This window comes from Zea mays, chromosome 1, assembly GCF_902167145.1.
Source record: "Zea mays cultivar B73 chromosome 1, Zm-B73-REFERENCE-NAM-5.0, whole genome shotgun sequence".
Taxonomy (NCBI): domain Eukaryota; kingdom Viridiplantae; phylum Streptophyta; class Magnoliopsida; order Poales; family Poaceae; genus Zea; species Zea mays.
Genome location: NC_050096.1, coordinates 48,052,039 through 48,071,602, shown reverse-complemented (window position 1 = coordinate 48,071,602; position 19,564 = coordinate 48,052,039). Strand labels below are relative to the sequence as shown.

The following is a 19,564-nucleotide window of genomic DNA, read 5'->3' as shown; positions in this document are numbered from 1 at the left end:
AGTGCAAAGCACTCGTCGAACGTCGACGCACGACAAAGGACCGTCAGCAGCCGCCTATAGCTGACGGTCGTTATCTTTGCCAGGCGCCAGACGTTGACACTCGGCAAAGAAGGTATTTTGCCGAGTGTCGGTCTAGACGACACTCGGCAAAGTATATTTATATTTTTTTTCTTTTTCCAGCTAAACTTTTTGTGGTTTGTTCCTACACTATGTAGACTTACATATTATATTTTTGGCACAATTATACAAGTATTTGCTATAACTATTAGATTTTGTTCGTTTGATTGAATTTCCTCTGATAATTCAGATTTGAATAGCAAGTCACTATCGAAAATGGAAAACCATGAATGCAGAAATGATATTCATGTTACTTAGCACAAGTTACGGCTGATTTCAGGAGCAGACCGGAATTTTCGAGTACCATGCTCACGGTCATGACCTGTGATATCATGACATGTGGACAAGTTTCATAATTTTCTAACTTTGTTTGTGTTTTATACAATTTTTAAACACATGTATGACAGGTTCACGGTCATGTTTTGTGAGCTTGGTGCTCGAAAATTCCGGTCTGCTCCTAAAATCGGCCTTGGCACTCGGCAAAGAAGCAACCCTTGTCGAGTGCCTCCTAGTGCACTCGACAAAGGTATTGACAAAGGGGCCCACTGGCTATCTCTTTGTCGAGTGCTAGTCCGGCGGGCACTCGGTAAGAGGGGAACTCTTTGCCGAGTGTCACCTAATACGCTCGGAAAAGGAATAATCTTTGCCGAGTGTCGGTACAGTGGACACTCGGCAAAGCCTCTGTCGCCGTTACCAGTCGCCATGATGGTGACTTTTCTTTGCCGAGTACCTGTTAATACTCGGTAAAGTCTTTATCGAGTCCCCGATAAAAAGTAATCGGCAAAGAAACCGTTGTCAATGTATAGTTCGCCGATCTTTTTTTTTTTGTCGAGTGTTTTCGAGACTTTGCCGAGTGCTTCAGACACTCGGCAAAGCGGCCGTTTACGGTAGTGTATATATGTCATGTTTTTCTATCCAATCGGAAACCTAGAATGTCATTTCCTCCAAAAATAAGTATACATTTAAGTTCATATAATAGTGACTCCTGGTGGTAATTGGACATCTTAAGGGTGCGTTTGGTTTGGCTTTTGGCTTTGACTTTTGTCCCCTAAAAGTCAAAAGCCAAACCAAAGGGCGGGATCCAGAAAGCAGCTTTTTCTAAAAGTTGACTTTCTCGCAGTACAAAACAGAAAGCACCCTTGGACCTGCTTTTAGTGGCTTTCGGATGGAACCGTGAAAACACATATTGAAGAACTTTTAACGGTTTTTAGTGGTTTCCACCAAACGGTTTTTAGCTTTTTAATAGCTCACAGCCCAAAGTAGCTTTTTCCACAGCTCACAGCCCACAGCAGCTTTTTTCACAGCCACAGCCCAACCAAACAGACCCTAACAACCACGCGCGCGCATTCTTTCTTAATATTGATTGTTATTTTAATTGCTTCATTTGGCTATATATACCGCCTGTAGCTTCTGTTTTGTTGGCAATATAAAAACACATATCTGCTAATCCATGGCCGAGCGCGCCAAGGCATGTGAAAGCCGTGCGTATATGTGTCATAAATGGATGAGCTGAAAGCTTCCTTGTGACCGGTAAAAAGGACATTGTAAAAACGACATCGTAGTCTATCGTGAAATAAATAATAATAATAATATTGATATATACTAGAGAAAACGAAAGAAGGACAATATAATATATAGACAATTTTCAGTGTGTTCAGTTTGATATTTTCAGAGTATCTTCAAGAGTCTTTCTAAAATTTAGTCTCTCTAAATCAATGTCTAGAGAGTCATTTGAGTAAAAAACGTCTATATGAAAACAGGAAACGTCCGACGGCCCCGTTATTTTCGACGGACGTAATATTATCTCCGAGGGCCTGCGGCAGCCGTCGGATGTCTGTGTTATCTCCGACGGCTATACTGACAGCCGTCGGAAGTGAAGATTATCTCCGACGGCGTCTAGAGCTGCCGTCGGAGATTACTGATTTCAAGGTAACGGCGCCAGGGCCGTTTCGATTTTCATTTCTCTCTCGCGCGCTCGCTGCTCTCTCTCTCTCTCTCTCTCTCTCTCTCTCTCTCTCTCTCTCTCTCTCTCTCTCTCTCTCTCTCTCTCTCTCTCTCCGCGCTGTCGCCTCGCCGCCGTGCCTGCTTCGTCGCCGCCGCGCCAGCACGCTCACCGAGGCCGCCGTCGCGCCTGCGCGCTCGCCAAGGCCCCGGTCGCGCCCGTGCGCCCGCCGCCGGCCACCGTGCACCAGCCCCGTCCAGCTCCCCACGCCCGCTGTCCGGTGTCTCCCGCGCTGCTCGTGCTTCCGCTGACCGTTCCCGGCACTCCTCGCCAACGGCATAGCCACAACTACCGCTAAGTGAGTATCCTTTTTCTTAGAATTGTATGTATTCATGTATTTGATTGTTTAGTTTGTTATGTCTGACGGCCAAAATTTGATTATGTAATTAAATTAGCTTGTTTTAGTTCATTTAGTGGTGCTTTAGATAATTTAAATTTTTTATTTCCGAGGGTAGTTATTATGCCCTCGGAAATAAGGTCATTTTATATGATTTGTCATCCATAACAATGTTATTTTGTATGTAATATTGTATTGGTGGTTTATTAGTTTAATTATTTAATAATGCACGATGATTCTAGTTATTCATAGTGTATCGTAGTGTCAACAAACGAAACCTAGGCGTCACCCGTTTCGGCCCAACACACCTTACATGCGACGCATGTGAGGTATGTTGGGCCGGAATTGTCCCTTTATTGGACAGCCTCGGGGTGACTGACAGAGTCCGTGTTTATGACAAAGGCATGTGCTCCTGCTTAGTTTCGGCAGCATAACCCCTCTGTTCTCCAATTGCACCATTTTTAGGCGTGCGATTGGAGAACAGCGGGGTTATGCTGCCGAAATTTCGCACGACCACATGTCTTGTCATAAACACGGGCTCGTCGGTCACTCCTGGGTGGGTTTAGGACCTATCCTTTCCTATAGATGTAGGGGCGTGATTTCTTCGTAAAAATGGATGGTCTGTGCATTACTTATCTAATTAAGTTAACGTCTCGTATCTAGTATGGAGGAGAATCGTCGATGGATGTATGAAGGTTGGAAGAAAAGAGGTGCTCTATCAAGTGAGTGGGTTGCCAAGACTGATACTTTTCTCGACCATGCTTTTGCTCGGTCAGAGACTGGAACCGATGTTAGGTGCCCTTGTAGCAAGTGTCGGAACATTAATTTCCTTGACAGGAGGTCTATGTCGATACATATTTGCAAGAACGGTTATATGCCAGGCTATGAGGTGTGGGTGCACCACGGTGAGGACCCACCTCCTCGTATTGTATCGGAAGTTCAGTCACATGAAGAGGAGGACTACGATAGGATGGAAGAGATGCTTGACGATGTACGTCATGAGCTTCTAACCGTCGATTCGGAGAACCCCGGTCAACCCACCGAGTTTGAGGATCCAGCTACACCTGAGGTTCAGAAGTTCTTCGAGCTCCTTAAAGCTGCCGAAGAGCCGTTGCATGAGCACACAAAAGTGACCGTCCTTGTATTTGTGACTCGACTTATGGCTATTAAGTCTAAGTTTGCATTCTCAAACAACTGTTACAAGGAGCTTTTGAACTTGATCAGTGATGTACTTCCGGAGAATCACAAGATGCCAAAGGACATGTATCAGTCTAAAAAGTTGTTATCTGGGCTCGGTATGGACTAAGAAAAAATCGATGTCTGTGAAAATAATTGTATGCTTTTCTGGAAGGAGACCGCGGGTGAGAAGAAGTGTACTGTATGTGGTGAGCGTAGATTCGTTGAGGTTGAAAACGACGATGGTTTGACCGTGACTACGAAGATTGCACGTAAGCAGCTTCGTTACATGCCTCTTATACCTCGGTTGAAACGTTTGTTCATCTCCAAGAATACAACCAGACACATGAGGTGGCACAAAGAAGGGGTACGTGAGAATCCAAATGTCATGGTGCACCCAGCTGATACAGATGCATGGAAGGCACTAGATGCTTTTGATTCCAGCTTTGCTGATGAAGTGCGGAATGTCCGCTTCGGTTTGGCAACAGATGGTTTCTCGCCATTCAATCTAACTGCAACGTCCTACTCATGTTGGCCCGTCTTTGCTGTTCCATACAACCTTCCACCAGCTCTTTGCATGAAATATGAATTTATTTTCTTGTGTCTTGTAATACCTGGTCTGGATCATCCTGGAACAAAGATCGATGTGATGATGAGACCCCTGATTGAAGAATTGAAAATTTTGTGGGAAGGAGTCAAGGCGTACGATTGTTACAAGAAACAGAAGTTCAACCTGAGAGCCGCGTTTTTATGGTCTATTCATGATTTTATGGCTTATGGTATCTTTGCTGGATGGAGTTGTCATGGGATTTTGACATGTCCGATATGCATTGAAGACACTTTATGCTTTCGACTAAAGTTTGACACTTTATGCTTTCGACTAAAGCTACTTGGCGTCCATTAAATCGACGAAAGCAACTAGATCCTGATTTTGATTACGATTACGATTGACGAGTATGGATCATGATTTTATTGCATATTTTATGATTTTATTGCATATTTTATTATTTTATTGTCGATTTATGTACTAACTTGTTTTTGTTAAAATAGGATGTCAAAGAAAATGAAGTCTTTTGCTCGTAGTTTGCTTGGGACGAGGAGTAGCTCGAGGAGCAGCTCGAGGGGTGAGGATTCAGTTTTTCAGGGCACAGGTTCTACCATGAGCAGACGGAGAGCGCTGGCAGAACATTTGCCTCCATAAGATGTAAGTTAGTTGTTAAATTACATTATTTGAGTTACTTAATATTGTATGATGTAAGTTATTTGTTTCATAGGATGCTGAAATTGAGGAACCAGTGGTAGAGGATCATGCAAGAGATGATGTTGAAGATGATGGTGGAGATAATGTGGGAGATGATGCTGGAGACGACGCTGGTGGGGATTCTGGGGCTGGTGGAGATTCCGCAGCTGGGTCTGGAACTTCTCGAGTTAGGAGAACGAGGAAGCTGCATTTTGTTGGACCACCTCCAGAGCTTCCACCCGAATCTCGGGTTTTGATAAAGCCTAGTGGAAAGTGAGTGACATATCTTTGCTTAAATGTTATTGAAAGTTATGTTTTAATTTCTATATTGTTTTCTGTTTGCAGGACTTGGATCGACGACTCGTTCACAGGCACAGGACACTACAGGCAGGTGAACATGGTCCTTGGTAATCTTGTCCGTCTGCACTGGCCTGGTCTTGTGACTTTGCCTACTGGCGAGTCTGTCCCCGCCACCACTTGGGAGCATTATCGCTATGGTGTCTGTAGAACGTTTGGCAACACACAAGCACTAGTTTGGGATGCATTCTGGGTATGAATTGTTTATACTATTTTAGTTATTCCATATTGTTTGCTTTTATGATAACACTATTTTTTTGCAGAAACGGTACAAGTTGTCGGACGATGGATCATATGATATGAACGCTCGTTACATGTTTGAGTATAACGCGAACGATGTCGTTGCAGATGCAATGTACTATGCACGAATTCAGGCTATAAAGGCATGGTACAGAGCAAATGATGATGATCGACCGATGCCAAATACCAAGGCCGAGTGGTCATCAATTTACTTGACGGAGGAGCAATACCTAGAGGTAAACAGGTTGTTGCCTCTCATATCACACGAAGCCATGTATTTGCTTGCTTTATTTAAAAAATTTCATGTAGGTGTCGGTGCCGTGGATGGCCACCCGATCAGACGGTTATCGAGCATTGTGCAGATGGTGGGCTTCCCCTGAGTTTCGTGCCATTTTCGAAAGGAACAGGGGAAACCGTGGGACTGAGTCGTTCCACAACTACAGCGGTGATGGTCATGTGCGCTTGGCTAAGCGAATGGTAAGTCACAGTTTGTCGTAACTTTGAATCACATAGAAATGTGTCATTATAACTTTTATGTACAGGAAGTCAAATCCGGCCGTACGCCCACGGATGTGGAGGTGTATATGCAAGGGCATAGGGGTTCTGATCCTCAGAATCCTGATGTGTTATGCACTCAGACGGCCACCGACCGTCTAGTGAGTTTTTGATATTCTATTATGTGTTTGATATTGTTTGCAAGGGCATAGGGGTTATGCACTTATATTTGATATTGTTTGCCTCCAGGCTTCGTATGGGCAGGAGATGGTTCAACGCCATGGGGAGGAGAACGATTGGAGGAGCCAGCCAATCGACCCTCAGGCAGCATATGCTAGCGCAGGAGGACAAGCCCATGGACGGTGAGATTATTTGATTTGGTTTTCAAAATTGTCATCATATGCTTGCGATTCAACTGAGCCATGAGTTACTATACTAGGTGCATGGTTCACTCTTGTAGGTTGGGTATTTTTTATTCTACGATTGATTCCAGAGAGCTGAGACGCCGTGGACGACAATCTACATCGTCGTCTTCACAGTCGTCCCGTTCACGATCATCCGCCCATGAGATAGAGCTTGAAGTGTTGCGTCAACAGGCAGAGTACCATCAATCAGTCTTGAGGGAACAATTGGAGTACCAGAGGCAACAATCTGAATACCAGAGACAAGCAACCGAGTACCAGAAGAAGAAGGACGAGTATTATGCAAGCCTCCAGGCCCAAAATCAAGCTCTTCTCTCGGTAAGTTGAAGTAACATTTTGTAGCTTATTTTGCAAAATACTTGATCTGTATCTTATTTGCTCAACAATGACTTGTATATAATTTGTAGCAACTAGCCCAACAAGCGGGCGTCCCGATGCCGACATATGGGATGCCGCCTCCGGACTTTGCACTGCCAATGCCAATGTTGGCGCCTCCACCTCCGCCTCCGCCTCCGTCACAATTCCCTATGGTATGTACACATATGCGTGTGTGACATGTTCATAGATGTCTTATGTGTTTAAATGAACAACTGAGTGGTTACTATTTCATGTGCTTGTGTTATAGGGATTTCAGACACCACCCGCTTCAGTTGCCGCACCTGGAGATGGGTCTGGTCAAGACGACACAACACATTCGTGGGTGAACAACTTTTTCAACACGCAGAGTCCAGCCGGAGGAGGTGGCGATGGATATGAGTGATAATGATGTAAAACACTTGTTGCAACCTTTCATGTGAAAGACTATCCGTCGAACAATGTTTATTTTGGATTTTGGACAACTATGTTGATGTAAACACTTGTTGCAACCATTTGGAACTATGTCGTTATGTTAAATTTGTGAATGTGAATACTTATGTGACTATATTTGTGAATGTGTATATGTGTATGAAATCTGTTTTGTATTTGCAAATGTCAGATTTTTTAAAATTCAGAATTTTGTGCAATTTCTGAAATATGTTATGTCCGACGGCCTAGCGTAAGCCGTCGGACATAAGGTATATGTTATGTCCGACGGCTTAAAACCGTCGGACGTAAGGTATATATTATGTCCGACGGCTTAACACCGTCGGACATAACAACAGTGGGCCCACAGGCGACGGTTAAAACGGTTGCCACGCCTTACCTCCGACGGCCGCATCGGACCGTCGGAGATAGCTTATGTCCGACGGCGGCCGTCGGACATAACGCTATTTCTGACGCCTTATCCCCGACGGCTTAAAACCGTCGGAGATAGGTTAATGCCGTCGGACATAACCTATCTCCGACGGTCTAAAGCTTATATATGTCTGACGGCTTTAGCCGTCGGAAGTTCTTCCGTTTACTGTAGTGTATGTTTACATCCTTCAACATCTTTTTTTCTATATTTTATGTGTACTTTATTTAGAGAGTTATCATCGTTTTATCCATATTAATTAGCTAGCGAGAAATCCAGAATACAGGACGATTATATTTGGATATCCAATTAGAAAAGTTGTTTGAGGAATTTTTTTTTCACCAGTCTCTTGGAGTTCTATTTGTCAAAAGCATAGTGTGTCGTTTCAGCGGAAGTAAGTATATATATATATATCTAATATATATAAGTGCATGTGATAGCTGTGACCCTACTGCGCTTATTAGACATCACTAACCGAATGATACCAGTTTCAATGAAGATTTCATGGCGTAGTATAGACGAAGGGAGATGATAAAAGTTTCATAATAAAATAAACTTCAGAGGATAAAATTTGCTTATGCATTATTTCTAAGAAGTCTGCAAAGCGAGCGGTTAGTAGAGCCCGGGGTCAAGCCTATGACGACCTTTATCAACGGCTGGACACAAAGCAGGGAGAAAAGGATATCTATAGGATGGCCAAGATTCGTGAAAGGAAGACAAGGGATGTCAACCAAGTCAAATGCATCAAGGATGAAGCAAACCAACTATTAGTGAAGAGTGAAGAGATCAAGAACAGATGGAAGGAGTACTTCAACAAATTGTTCAATGGAGGGAATGAGAGTGCTACAATAGAATTGGACGAACCATTCGATGACAACAACAGGGGTTTTGTACGAAGGATACAAGAATATGAAGTTAAGGAGGCGCTAAAAAGGATGAAGGTAGGAAAGGCGATGGGCCCTGATGGTATCCCTATCGAGGTATGGAGATGTCTTGGAGACATAGCGATAGTATGGCTGACTAAGCTTTTCAACACCATCTTTCGGGCAAACAGAATGCCCGACGAGTGGCGGCGGAGTACATTAGTACCAATCTTCAAGAACAAAGGAGATGTTCAAAGTTGTACTAATTACCGTGGAATTAAGCTCATGAGCCATACAATGAAGCTATGGGAGAGAGTCATTGAACACCGCCTGCGGAAGATGACGAGCGTGACCCAAAATCAGTTTGGTTTCATGCCCGGGAGATCAACTATGGAGGCCATTTTCTTACTAAGACAACTTATGGAGAGATTCAGAGAACAAAAGAAAGACCTGCATATGGTCTTCATAGACTTGGAGAAGGCTTATGACAAAGTACCTAGGAGTGTAATGTGGTGGGCCTTGGAAAAACACAAAGTAGCAACAAAGTACATTAATCTTATTAAAGATATGTACACTAATGTTGTGACAAGTGTCCGAACAAGTGATGGAGACACCGATGACTTTCCAATTAACATAGGACTACATCAAGGGTCGGCTTTGAGCCCTTATCTTTTCGCTTTGGTGATAGATGAGGTCACAAGGGACATACAAGGAGTTTTACCGTGGTGTATGCTTTTTGCCGATGATGTGGTACTTATTGAGGAGAGTAGGAGTGGTGTTTCTCAAAAGTTGGAATTGTGGAGGCAGACGCTGGAAGCAAAAGGTTTTAGGCTTAGTAGGTCTAAAACAGAGTATATGAAGTGTGATTTCAGTGCCATGGGGTATGAGGATGGCGATGTTAGTCTTGATGGGCAAGTGGTACCCAAGAAAGACACTTTTCGTTACTTAGGATCAATGCTTCAAAAGGAGGGAGACATCGATGAGGATGTCAGTCATAGAATTAAAGTCGGATGGTTGAAGTGGCGACAAGCTGCGGGTGTCTTATGCGACCCCCGGGTGCCACGCAAACTAAAAGGCAAATTCTACAGGACAGCAATCCGGCCGGCTATGTTGTATGGAGCAGAATGTTGGCCCACTAAAAGACGACATGTCCAACAACTAAGTGTGGCAGAGATGCGTATGTTGTGCTGGATATGTGGCCACACAAGGAGAGATCGAGTCCGGAATGATGATATACGAGAGAGAGTAGGAGTGGCGCCAATTGAGGAGAAGCTTATGCAACATCGCTTGAGATGGTTTGGACATATCCAACGAAGACCTGAAGAGGCACCAGTGCATATCGGAATAATTAGGCGTCCCGAAAATGTGAAGAGAGGTAGAGGTCGACCAACTTTGACGTGGACAGAGGCTGTGAAGAGAGACCTGAAGGAGTGGAATATTGACAAAGAGCTCGCCGCAGATAGGAAGGGGTGGAAGTGTGCAATTCACGTGCCAGAACCCTGATTGATAGTTTCGCTTTTCCTCCTTAATCGTTTGACCTTTTCTTGTGCCCATTTTAGATCTTGCTGGTTCTTGTGGGTTTTATCTCTTTTATGTGTTTCCCCGTTTCGTTGTTTTCGGTTCTCCTTTGCCTTTGTTTTCCTTTTCTGTTCTTTGGGGGTTGAGCTCTGAGGTTTTCATACGGGGTTTCATCTCTAGCCTACCCCAACGTGCTTGGGACAAAAAGGCTTTGTTGTTGTTGTTGTTGTTGTTGCATTATTTCTAACATGAAAAACCTTGAAAATTAAACTGGACACAAAAAAAACTTGCATATTCGCTTGACTTTAATCCATACCGATTTATCCTGCTTATACGGTGTTTTGTTTTTATGGAGTGTATCTGCAACAGTCTAAATATAGCTGGTGGCTTTAATGCGAAGCTAGCGAACAGACACGTACTGGACAAATGCTTTCTTGACTTGGCCTACCGTCGGTAGCTTCCGTTTTCGTTGAGATTTAATATGAAATACATATCTGGCTCCACGTTTGTCATCGACTGAAAGGCCCTAGCTAGCTTGCTTACTAATCTATGGCCGATCGAGCACCCCAGGCATGTGAAAAATGTACGTGTATATTATGGGTTGAAACCTTCGTAATGGGCATGCAGGTACATATACAAACGTTGTTGTGATGTATACATGTCAGCGCGAGTATAGGTCGAACGTCGTATTTGCTATTTATTACGAAGAAAGCAATCGAGAGCACGTCTCGACTGTACACTACTAATAGATTAGTAAGCAACCGAGAGCATGTCCTTCCTGTCCCTGAGCAAAGGCTACGTCACCATTATTTGACGGCTTTGTTAACAGGTGGCATTCGACAAAAACTTTGTCAAATATCCGATAAAAAAATACTCGGTAAATAAGTCGTTTGTTGATACTTTTTTGCCGAAAGTCACCCTCGGCAAATATTTTACCAAGCGTTTTCTATGCTTTGCCGATCAACAAAACAGTTGTTTGTTCCGGTAGTGATTATTATTAGTTCCCAGAGAAATAAATATTCGCAACCTGCTAACTACTCCCTCCGTTTCTTTTTATTTGTCGCTGGATAGTTCAATTTTACACTATCCAGCGACAAATAAAAAGAAACGGAGGGAGTATATCTCTACTACTTATTAAGTAAGCAATAGTAGTCTGCCTCTGACAAGTTCTGTCGTTCTGCCGTTCTGCCTCTGAACCCGTTCTGCTCAGAACCGCGCCAAAAAAATTCTTGTTCTTGCAACCAGAGACATTAGTCCGAGCAACAAACAACACACACCAACGTGTCTGAGCAACAACCAACACACACCAACGCTTATAAGTCACGTTTCAATGCTCTGGGTGGCCGGTATGGCACTAATCAAATAATACCATAGCAGTGCCTGTGTTCGAGCGGTGTATGCGGCCCAACGATGGTGCGGCCCATTCTTCAGCCCATCCTATACCGCGCCTGCCTTCTACACCCTAGGCTACGGCGCCTGCCGCCTCCACTCTAGCGACGGCGCTCTGCAGGATGCCCACGACCTCGACCTCCTCCCCCACGACCACGGCCTCAACCGCTCCGCCAGCTCCGCCATTTACGCACACGACTTCAACCTCGCCCGATTCAGCGCACGCACGACTTCAACGGCGCGCAGGCTCAGGCTCCGCGACGGCCGCCACCTCGCCGAGAGCGGCGTGCCCCGGGATCAAGCTAGGTTCGCCGTCGTCTTCTCCCACGGATTCATTGGCTCCCGAGAGGACACCGTCCGCGCCTCCCAGGTACCGACCGATCCAAGCACCACCACCACCGCCAATGGGGGACGTCCACGACCCCGCGTCCTTCTCCCCGCTCTCCTCCGACGCTGGCCTCTCCCCGCACTTCCCTCCCGCGCTCGCGGACGCCGGCGCCGGCGCGCTGGACCTGTCCTTCACCTCCACCGCCTCCGCCTCCACGTCCTCCTTCACCACCGCGACCACGTTCAGCGCGCGGAGCTCGCTGTCGCTGCCGTCCTTCTCCTCCTCCACCTCGCTCTCCCCGCGCCCGCACTCCTCCTCCGCTTCACTCGCCCGCCAGGTTCATGGACGTACGGGCGAGATCTGGAGCGCGCCTCTGCCGGTGTCCTTGAACGAAGACGACCTAGCAAAGATTCCCCTTTTCTTTGGTAGCATCGGTAGGTGGAGCTGCCAAACGCTATCCCATCCGCGTGTCGTCATGTGCTGGGTGAAAGCTTCTTCTCGAAGGAACAGCAGCTGCTTGCCTCTCTCATCTTGCTAGCTTGCACAGTACAGTACAATTCTAATCTTGTTGCCATGTCATGCTTCCCAGCAGGATCAAGGTCGTTGCCGTCTCCAGGTCCATCAAATGCGACAAGGTCGAGCGCGCGCAATTCTGCTCCGAAGTCATCTCCTTTCAACATGTTGATTTTGATCTGATTCTTCTACTATAAAGTGTTGGACATGTTAATCATATATATTCAACCCAAAAAAGAAATCCCAGTGTTCCGGTACTTTCAGTTTTATAGTTGAAAAAACACTTGCATTTGTTGCTGCTTAATATCTCTTTTACAATTACATTATTTTTTATCTGTCTATTTGTAAACACAGAGACCAGCACATGCCTTGTCAACAATTGATAGCAACAGCGGTTATGGAGCTGAGCAAGGTGAAAAGGTACCGTGTGGTGGTATCAGCAATTTTCATTGCATTAACAGGCTAATTCAGATACTTATCTAACATCTATACTATGTGAAGCTTTACATAAATATTTCATGGAGAAAACTGGACACAAAGATAGGTCGTCTTTTATTTATAAGTTCTTTGACGCAGATTGAGGATTTGTTGAGCAAAGGATTATTGTTTTTTTACTTCTTATTGTTACGATATCTGATTCTCTAATTATTAAGGGTTACTGTTTTCTAATGTATTACTTCTTAGTTTAAAGCAGATTGTCATGCTCTGTTCTTAAATTTCATGTATAAGCTTCTTCAGTGTCATAAAATGTCATGCTGATTGCTAATGCAGAAACTCAGGGCAGCTATTGCTGCAACCTACTATACGGACCTTGGTATTGAAGATTCAGACATATTTGTCTCTGATGGTGCCAAATGTAACATATCTCGCTTGCAGGTGCCAAAGCAGATTTGACTCTCCCATTCTTAAATTTACAATTCATCTTAAATTGTTTGCTAATGATTCTCCTAATTCAACATTTTAGGTACTTTTTGGATCTAATGTGACAATTGCGGTCCAAGATCCATCATACCCTGTAAGAGAGCTCTTGAATTACTTGTAACTGTCAGTTACTTACACTTTTCATATTACTGATTCTAGACTTATGTGTGATGATAATTGTGATATGTTTTTTTGTCGTATATAATACTTACCGATTAGTTGTTACCATTTTACATGTTGTCTATTGAAATTAATGCATGTCTTCCATTTTTGACAGGCATATGTTGATTCAAGTGTTATCACGGGCCAAACTGGCTTATATCAGCAAGATGTTCAGGAGATAGTGTGGTCGTTCTATGTACGACCTTGCAGGCAGGGTGCCGACAGCCCAAAATTGACACCCTGGGTTGTTGCCTGGAGGCACAGCCAAACTGGCCAACATGTTTTATAAAATCATAGTTGTCTCTCTTTTGTTTCTATTTGGGCATGTCTTTTCTTTTTTAAACATAAGGCAAGAGCTTTGCAATTAATGAACACACCCACCCCTCTGCACACCGGGAATAAACATCAAACACAAACCACTATGCACCAAAACTTTATAGCAGTATCCCATGTAGACTTGTCACTTGTCCTTGATCTCTATCAAAAAGTCTATCATGGATGGCACTTTTGCACTAAGTTTTGTGAGTGCGTGAGTTTATTGTAGTGTTTTTGTGTGTATAGGCAGGCTCTGCTTTCATAGGGGCTCCTTACCCCCCTCTCATTTTCTCATATTCTTACTATAAAAATATGCAGCTCTTCTTCGTTTCAGAAAAAAATACAGTTATCCATGTATTTGATGTTATATGATACAATATTCTGTGGGTTTCTTGTAATCTTGTGTTGCTATCCGTTATGCAATAATAGAACATGAATTACTTATTTTTGTTTAGTGTATGTATTAAAATGATTGTTTTATACTATATAGGTTTTGTAGACTCCAGCTATAGAGCTATGTTAGAGTATCAATATTTTTGTAAAATCCGATAACCCATTTTGTAGACTCCGATAACCTGGTATACTTTGTAAATTTTAGTAAATTCATGTCTATTTACTATGAATGGGGAAGTAAACAAGGTTTTCTTTCATTTTAAATGCAGGGTTATACAATCATATCTTGCAGAACTGACAATATTTTTTTGCCCTCATACCAAGAATCAGTTCCTTATATTGCTTGACAACCGGCCATGGTTGCTAGATCAGGATACAAAACCTTGCTCATCTATGGTAATTGATGGTTACTAAGGTCTGTTGTTCTTGTTGTTTTATGTAAACCTATGGTAGTATCTCTTTCTTGCTTAAGTTTTACTACGCTCCCAACAAACTGATTCTTGCTGTTTTTTTGCTCCAGTTAAGGTTTCCCCTCTCACCAACTCTAGGAATAGGAAAAAGAGGGATGAAACTGATTCTTGGTGTTTCGTATAATGCCTTGAACAAGTGAGTGATGCATACATTTAATTTTTATTATTGACAGGACATCATTGTTTTCTTTTTATGGCCATTTTAGAACGACAGGGATGTCTCGCTACAAATTATTTTCTATTCTTTTTCAGGTATCTTCCTCCAGAATGCTTTGACCTCAGCAAAACACCATTTATTTCATCTAAGGTAATTATATCTGGCAACTGTTCAACCTGTTAATGCGCTAACTGGTGAAAGTATATTATGGTTCTTGTTCTACTCATCCAGTAGCATAGTATATTCAGTAGCATAATATATTCAGGTGTCAAAGGTAACAGGTCTCCTCACTTTAAAAACTGGTTTTGGAATGTTTCAATTGGGAGGAGGTATCATGTGATGGTTTGGCTGTACTTCATAAGTTGGTCTATTTATTTCGTGTGCTTGTTCAGACACTGTTCTCTGCATGCCAATATCTAGCTGATGAAGCATCCTCATTACCAAGTGAGCAAAAAGAGCCCAGGCTTTACAAGCAACATGTTGATAGTCTGCACCAATTGTTTATATATGTTAGTGGCCACATTGAAGACTGGGATCAAATTAATTTAGCAAGGGCTGAAGGTCGCCTCTTCAATAAACTCAAGTGGCCAAATGATCCCAAATTGGTATTTTCTAAGTACTGAATGCACATTTTGCTATTGTGTCTTTATTTTTTTGGTAGCCTGCATTTTTCTTTAGTCATTAGTCTGATCTGTTCTTTTGTAATCTGCCCAGAAAGACTTGATCAAGAGATTGTATTCACTTCTGACAATTAAAGAATCTCCTCCAACTATCCCTAAAAATTTAGAAGCAAGGCGAAGACTTCACTTCTTTTACGAACTCACTGTTCATGGAAATGCCTGTTGCACGGCCTGTTTCGGAAATGGTCTCCTTTAGTCTATTTGCTTGTTCATTTAGTTGTGGACTTGCCACTTCTCTTTTTGTTGCAATTTGATTATTTTATTCTGTGCATTTTTCCCCTGGTTTGGTTGTTCAATTATACTATTTTCTTACATTCTGTGTCTTCATGTTTTGTTATGCAGTGTGTTTACTCCATATTACTCTGAGATTGTACTCTACAACATGGCTGAACTTCAGAAGAAAAACGAAGATGGTATAACTACACTGTTTTATCTCCAGAAGATTTACCCAGGTCTGGGCTTTACTTCTTTCCGTTTTCCATGAGCGCTGAAAGGAATACCTGGATTCTCTATAGTGTAACCTTCTCTTGTGATCCTTCAGTTATATCTGTTTTCCTGTTGTGATGTGTATGTCTAACAAACTTGGAAGTTAAAATTTCTTCCAAAACGGTCGTGTTTCTCCCCCAATTACTTGTGCATGTCTCCGCCATAAATTTAGGGCATTGCAATTGCTAGATGGTTATTTCTGCAGTGCTACACTGACAAAACAACAGCATACCTGTGATTTTTCTTCAGTTACCAGTGCTAGATGGTTATTTCTGCAGTTGCAGTACATCTTGATCATGTAACTTAAGATCTAGCGCTACAGCCTACAGTTAAGTGTACTCTCTTGCTGATCGATCAGACAACAGCATCACCTAGCATTCCTGTGATTTTTCTTCAGTTACCAGTGCTGATTTCAAAAGTCAACAATGTCATATATCTAAGAATGGAGGTAGTACAATTTATCTGTAATTTTTATTGAGCCGATCACTGCATTTCGTCAGGTCCTTGCTACTGGAGTTACAACATGACTGTTAGACAGAGCTGGACGACGCATCCTTCTCAGTTCTCATTGTAATTGTCGCTTCCCTGTGAAATAACTAGCCTGCATGCTTTCTTTGTAACTATTGACTTAACACTGTCTTCAAATGACAGATTTCTACCTCTGGCATGACTCTATGCCTTCTTGCCGTTTCTGTGGTATTTTTCTCAAGGTATGTTCAAGTTTCTTTATCTAGGATTCGAGTGAGAAGATGATAAAACTTTATTGGTAATGCGTGCCTTATGCAGATCCTGTACAATATCTACTGAGGTTTCTTCTAATCCTTTTTTATGGTTCGTTTTTTTCCAGGATAACATTTCATAGGATTCTAACTCGTACTACATCTTAACAATGATCTCCCTTTGTTGGTATTGTGGTATGTGTCAGTTTTGTTTCTTCTGAAAAAATGGATACAGATGTGGAACCTATGCCAAAATAATGACCCGTGCAACTGTATATGTTCAGTCTTTCGTCATTACCTTCTCGTTTGGTATGGGTGCCATTCCATGGCTCATGATGTCTACTTCTTTCTCTACTTCTTTGCTAGCTCATTGTCTGCCTGAACTCCTCACTGCCCTCATTTCTTCTCCGCCATGATGTGTGTGCATAGGAGGATGTTCGTGGCCACACAACAGCAAGAGACAGGTACACAGGACGCCTAGGCGGCGGCGACGCGGGGAGGCCGCGAAGGACGCCACACGGGGGCTGCGGCACGAGCTCGACGCCGAGCGGGCCTCCGCGGAGACAGTAGCCAGATCTGGCCATTGAGTGCCCCGACGCCGCTGCTTACTCATCCATCGCCGCGGTGACCTGCTCCCCCTCGGGCATATCTGTCCATTGACACCAAGCATGTTCTTTCCTGAACTGTTCTAAAAGTTCAGTTTCATGGTTGTTTATTCTTTTGATCAGGAAGGAGAGAAAGGGAGAATCGGTTAGAAGAAAGAAGAGTCCGAAAGCTAAGTAATTTACCTCAACTTTACTGCCCATGTTATTAAGATCTATTGATGATCGTCCCACTTACTCCTAGGATGCACAGACTTAATGGATCCTGGACTAACATATTTATCACGGGTTTTGGGTTGTCTTCCTTCCCAGTTTTGTTTTACCAGTGGAGACACAGAGATTGGAGGACAGAAGGGCGCAGCACAGGACTACAGCGAGGTGGGAAGGCCAGATCAAGCAGGAGACAACAAGAGGTGGGCTGCTGCTCATTCACAATTTGATATGTTTGTTTTTCGTTGTTACAGCTGAACTGTACATGCAGTTTGAAACATGCTGTTACTGATGTGTTTGTCTGTTACAGGATGTGATAAATGGTGATCTCTGCGAGCAGTATCCCTCCCTCCCAGCTGATATGCAGAGGAAGATTGTTGATCAGTTGGATAGAACTCCGACGCCTGCAGCACTGCTTGGTGAGGATTGCCAAGGAGGAAGACTAGAACAGGCAAGAGCAGCGCTAATCAGTGACAGAGCATGATGCCATCCAGATGGGACAAGATAAGTAAGCAGTCTTATATAGTTTGCCCACTCGAGTTTTGTATATCTTGACATAAATGAATTATGCAAATGTTGCTAGAGTTCTTTTAGGTTGAAGCTTTTGCTTAGTTCAGTGTTGCTATCGGAAAGCTAAAATTATTTTCTTGCCACCTCCTCTGCATTGTTTTACTGCTTCAGCTCATGGTGCTTCTAATCGAGTACTATAGAAAGCATCTCTCTTGATAAATCGTTGTGTGCAAATATATGGTTCTTATATAATCCATCATCAGAGTATGAGGCGTGCTTTATTCTGTGTGCTTCCCACAAAAAAGAGTAGCCTATTATAAACTTTGTATTAGAGCACATGACGTTCTAAGTTTTGACCACATTTCTCTGCTATTATAATGCAGCCATAAAGATTCAATTTTTATGTTGGGCACCATAAAGATGTTTGGCACCATTCTTCCCAAACATTTATCTACTATTATAATGCGTGCTTTATTCAATTTTTAGGATTGTTAGGAGTGAAGTCTTAGTCTCAAGATAGCATATTGCTGTTTGCCTATATTATTTAGTGTCGATTATAATTAGTATTGTTGTTTAGTGCTTGGTTCATACTACATCTAGGCAGTGTTCTAAAAGTTTGGGAGGAATGGAATAGGATAACGGTCGGCTAACATACATCTTTTCTTCAGCAGCCGTGGTAATGAATTTGAATACTGGCGGTTTTGTTAAGATAACCGCCAGTGGAAATAGGTTTCCACTGGCGGTTTTTCAAACCAACCGCCAGTGAACTGTCTGTTATAAATACCCATCTTCCCCGCGACAGTGAACTGTATGCTCGCAGCCAGCTTCCATTGGAGGCGATTTTGGAGGTCCAGATTTCACAAAAATATAAGGGGGGAGGTTTTGGTCTTCATTTCTTGGAAGAAGGTGGATAAGAAAGGTTGGTTTATGTTTCTTTGTCAATTTTTGTTCATTCTTGCTCAATTTTAGCCACATTTTGGATCTAGGGTTTCACATGTGAGAGAGAAGAGTATAGATTGGTAATTTTCTCTATTTTCTCAAATGAGGTTGCATAAGATGGTTAGTTTTTGTCTATTCCCTCTCTTTTTCATGTTTAGTTGCTTAATGAATGGTGAATGTGTTGTATGGAAGATTAGTTTAATTATGTTTCAATTGTTAGTTATTGTTTATTTTTTGCTCAATTTTAACTACATTTTGAAACTAGGCTTTCACCATATGTTAAAGATAGGTTTGGGTATTAATTTTTTTTTGTTTATTAGTTGCTAGGAAAGTTTGGCTTATGTTTCTTTTGCCAAATTTTGTTTATTTTTCCTCCATTTTAGCCACATTTTTGGATATAGGGTTTCACCATGTGTTTTATGTTACTTTTTTACAGGTGGTGATGGAGAGGACATCCTGGATGTATAACTTATCAAGGCTAGATCCATCATACATATCCGAGGTCCATAGGTTTATTGATGTCGCTACGAACCATGCTTGGAGAATAAAGACAAAACACATATATTGTCCATGCATGGACTGCAAAAATGCTGCTGTATTTAATGACACAGAACAAATCATATCTCATCTGGTATGCCGAGGATTTATGAAGGATTACACAATTTGGACAAAGCATGGAGAGGGTAGCTCTTCGCCTTATACGACTAGAAACCCTGAGAACATCGACGACAGATTTCAGTTCGTTCACGAGACACACCAACCTCTTCCACAGAGCGAACATGTAGTGCAA

The 19,564-nt window shown here is 42.8% G+C and overlaps 1 long non-coding RNA gene across 1 annotated transcript; it reads left to right on the top strand.

Annotated features, from left to right (window-relative positions):
- Positions 1-13,000: 13,000 nt before the first annotated feature.
- Positions 13,001-13,468, top strand: LOC103634540 (uncharacterized). The gene is made up of 3 exons (XR_002266661.1): positions 13,001-13,086; positions 13,175-13,225; positions 13,409-13,468. It is a non-coding gene; the product is annotated as an uncharacterized lncRNA (long non-coding RNA).
- The last annotated feature ends 6,096 nt before the right edge of the window (positions 13,469-19,564 follow it).